This window comes from Triticum aestivum, chromosome 3A (genome assembly GCF_018294505.1).
Source record: "Triticum aestivum cultivar Chinese Spring chromosome 3A, IWGSC CS RefSeq v2.1, whole genome shotgun sequence".
In the NCBI taxonomy this organism is placed as follows: Eukaryota; Viridiplantae; Streptophyta; class Magnoliopsida; order Poales; family Poaceae; genus Triticum; species Triticum aestivum.
Genome location: NC_057800.1, coordinates 2,335,223 through 2,339,954, shown reverse-complemented (window position 1 = coordinate 2,339,954; position 4,732 = coordinate 2,335,223).

Below are 4,732 nucleotides of genomic sequence, written 5' to 3'. Positions count from 1 at the left end.
AAATTGGCCTATAGTGTTGGTTTGTGTCTTCAACCGAGACTATAGGTTAAGACTCTGTACTAAAGGTTCATTACTAACCGGCACTAATGCATAGCCATTCGAACCGGCACTATTGATCACATTAGTGCCGATTTTTTTACAAACCGGCACTAATGTGCTTCACGTTTGACCCTTTTTCTACTATTGATCTATCCGACACTACCGGCTACATATATACAATAATTATCTCTTACAAATATAATCTCCTAAATTACGGATGCATGGTCCACATAGTATTCTCCGTCTTCAGCGATCACGTGGTCAAGAAAGAATGCCGCCAATTCTTCTTGAATTGCTCGCATGCGAACAGATGCTAGGAGTTCATCCCGCTGCCGAAACATCTAATTTGAAGAAGGGGTTCAATACATATATATATATATTAATGAATGAAACTCAACACAAATGATGGTAATAAACTAAAATTGTGAATATTATTTCTTACGCACTTCATATTGTTTGTCAGAGTACCCGCCCCGCTCACAGGTCGTGTGGCGGATGGACTCGCAAACGTAGTATCCACAGAAATCATTCCCTTGTTCCTGCCACAACCACTTTACAAGAAATAAAGGTCAATCAAACTGATAAGCAAGAATGCCAAATGGTATTGATGAAACTAGCGCTTGAATCAATAGCTAGGAGACGCGCGGAACATGCTAATATAGTACTTACTTTCGGGTATCTAAATTGCAGCATCTTCGGTAGTCCCGGAGATTTTTTGGTGAATTTTCTCCAAACCCTGCTAGACAAAAGAAAACAATTACTTGATATCAGGAAATGAACAAAGTTGTTGGTATGGTGGATAATGATCGATTTAACTTACTTCTCGAGGATTTCAGTCATGTCCGCATACTCCTGGGGATCTTTTCGTTTAGAGTCCAAGACAGTTACTACTCCCTGCTCAAGCCTAATCTCTAGGAGAATATAGTGGTACCTGCGCACGCATGCATAACTCATCAATTACATTACTATAACCTGGACTAATATATAAGGGAAACCGAATATGCACAAGACAGTAACACTCGCTTGAAGTTGTAAGGAAAGAGTATTATATCTTTGTTTTCATTTATTTTGAATGATCATAGCAAGTTGGCCTCGGTATCTGTGGCACGATGTTCAACCTCAGTTGCATCTATGAGATATGTGTTAACGAACCCAATATCACTGATTTGTCTTTTCTTCAATTCGGCGATCTTCAATCTACATAATATAGTGAGGATAATTATAAATACATGCAATGAAAGAGCTGAGCTATATAGAGAGACTTAATGACAGAAGTAGTAGTACTTACAGACAGTAGCAGGTGACCGTTGCTTTATCGAGGGCCAATTGATTGAAAAACTGATAGAACTCCTCAAATGGAATAGGCAACAGATCAATTCCAACGAGGTCATGCTCCGGTTTAACTCTCACATACAAAGTACTCCTCCCCCCAGACTCTCTACAGATTTTCAAGTACCAATCATGCAATCTTTGCATCATCGTTGATAGAGATTTTTCATCTTTGACGAGAGGCTTCCCGTACTCGTATCTGTGTATCTGCACGTCCATGAAATCATAATGTACATCATTGGGCAGGTAATCTCCAAGATTGTTATAACCGGGCACCATCCTCGGATCGACGATGTCGCTAGGCACCTTGAGCGGGGGGCACGATTGATTCCCTTGTTCGCCGAGCTGGGCAATTTGTTTCCCAGCTGCTTGTCGTTCTTTCATCCTTTGAACACTGATTGTACTTTTCGACCGCTCCGCTTCGGCCCATGTCTTTGCAATAATGCGCTCATAGTTGCCTTTCGGCGGAGACTTGGGTGGTTTTGCCAGGGCAGCCAGAGTGCGCTTCGCTTTCACCGGATCTACCTTCTCCTCTGGAGGTGGATGTCTCTGTGCTTTCAACACTTCAAACCATTCCTTCGCTTTGGTTCGCGCGATCTTCGCGTTCTCCTCCGGGCTCATCTCGTATGGTAACTTCTCTGGAGTCTTCAGAGAAGGACCGAATCTGTATGTCTTCCCGCCTCTGGCTGTACTGCTAGACGCCGGCTGAGCAGACGGAGCGGCTATCTTCTTTACTTGCTTACGAGGCAGAGGAGAAGGACTACGACGCGCCGGAGCAACTGCTGGAGCGGCGGCGGGTCTCTTCCGCCCTTGCTGACGAGGCGGAGAAGGAGGAGGCTGGCTGCTCGGGCGTGCAGGCGCAGGCGGAGAAGGAGGCGGAGTGCCGCCACGCGCCGAAGAAGGAGCCGGCCGAGTGCCCTGATCGTCACTCGCCGGAGGAGGAGGCGGTGGAGGAGGCGGAGTGCCCTGACTCGCCGGAGGAGGAGGAGGAGGCGGAGGCGTCCAGTTCTGAAGGTTGATGAGATCCTTCCGCCATAGGCATGGAGTCTTCAGAGCAGAACCCAGCCGAGTCTCCCCTTCACTGGTAGGGTGGTCAAGAGGGAGCTCCTCAAATCCCTCCGTTATTTAATCCACCATCACCCTAGCATATCCTTCTGGAATCGGCCGGCAGTGAAAAGTTGCGCCGGGTTCAGAAGGATAAACAGAGCCAACAACCGCCTTGACCTTCATATTAATCCATTGTGTCATAAGGTGGCAATTTTGAGACTCCGTGATAGCATCCACGGGATAGCTGGCAGGAGCCGTCAAGACATGCTCCGGCTGAAGCAGCTCGGTGGAAACCATGCTGCTTCTCCGCTGAGATGGTGGGGTAGCTTCTGGGGAGGCTTCGGTAGTTCGTTTGCTGTGATTTGCTTCTCGTTCCTCTATCCCGAGTACCCTTGCTTTAAGCACCAGCAGTTCGGACTGCTGCACTTTCTTCCTCCTCTCCTGGCATTTGTAACCGCCTGCGTCCAGAAACCCAGCCTTCCACGGAATGGAGCCTGGCGTGCCTCGTGTCCGCCCAGGGTGCTCAGGATTCCCGAGGGCCATTGTGAGCTCGTCCTTCTCTCTGTCTGGAACGAACGTCCCTTGCTGCGCTGCTTCGATATACTGCTGAAGCCTCTTGACTGGTATATCCAATTGATCGTCCGTCCAAATGCACTTCCCTGATACAGGGTCCAAGGTTCCGCCAACCCCGAAGAACCAAGTCCGGCAACGGTCTGGCCAGTTCATTGTCTCTGGTTCGATCCCTTTTTCAACCAGATCATTCTCAGCCTTGGCCCACTTAGGCCGGGCTACGAGGTAGCCACCTAACCCCGTGCGATGGTGAAGCGTCTTCTTTGCAGCATTTTTCTTGTTTGTCGCCGACATCTTCTTACTCTTTTCCGATGTCTTGTGGGCCACAAATGCAGGCCAGTGATCTCTGATCTTCTCATATCTGCCCTTGAATTCTGGTGTCTATTTTTTATCGACAAACCTATTCAGCTCTTTATTCCACCTCCTGAATAGGTCTGCCATCCTCTTAAGAGCAAAAGACTTGATTAATTGCTCTTTAACTGGCTTCTCCGGATCATCCTCTAGCGGTAGGGTGAAATTTGACTTCAGCTCAGTCCAAAGATCATTTTTCTGCATATCATTGACGTAAGACACCTCAGGCTCTTCTGTAGCCGGCTTTAACCATTGCTGGATGCTGATCGGGATCTTGTCCCTAACCAGAACCCCGCACTGAGCAACAAATGCGTTATTTGTTCGGATGGGTTCAATCGGTTGGCCGTCGGGCGCGATTGCTATGATCTCAAACCTTTCATCCGAGCTCAACTTTTTCTTCGGGCCTCGTCTCTTTACCTCAGTTGTGCTCGATCCGGAGGGCTAGAAAAAAGAACAAAGACTTAATATGTGTACATACCAAAACAATGAATGCATCAATTAGCTAGTCAGCACAGGCTTAACTAATATATATACATGGCCGGACTCGGTTCGGTCACCGGAGCCGTCATCACGGTCTCCTTCTTGCACCGGCATTAGGTCACCGGAGCCGTCCTCACGTTCTCCTTCTTGCACCGACATTGGGTCACCGGAGCCAGCTTATTCACCCTCTCCTTCCAGAGCATCGGTGTCGTTGAGAAACGACGAGCAGACGGCATCACATCCCATTGCGATTATGTCCCTCAACAACGCTTCTTTTGCTTCGTCTCGGGCGGTGTCCATAGTTTCCACAAATATTTACAACATGGCAATTATTATTGAAACATGACAGATGGATATATTAGTGGCAAAGGTAGAACTAGCTAGCTAATCATAGTAAGGAATCATATATATTAATTAGTGGCCTCGACGCTGCTTCTCTAGGGTTTGGGGTGGCCTCGACAACGCTTCAAGGGTTTGGGGTGGCCTCAAGAGAGTTTGTCGGGTAGGGGCGCGGCGGGAGGGGGTAGGAGAACGACATCGTTTTTTCTAGGGTTTGGGTGTCCTCGAGAGTTTTGGTCGAGCGAGAGGGTCGGGGAGTGCTCCCGCGGTATAACTTATCACAGTCGAGAGGGGGTATATATATCGACCGCCCCTCATGTCGAAGTTATCCGAGGGGTATATCGACCCCCCCTCGTGTTGAAGTTATCGGGAGGGGTATATCGACGACGACAGAAGAAAGGAATAGAGGAGAAGATCGAAGAAAAAAAAGAGGAGAAGAAGAAAGGAATAGAAGAGAAGATCGAAGAAAAAAAGAAGAAAAAAAAGAGGAGAAGAAGAAAGGAATAGAGGAGAAGAAGAAAAAAAATAGAAATTCTATTTTTTCTTCTTCTCCTCTATTCCTTTCTTCTTCTCCTCT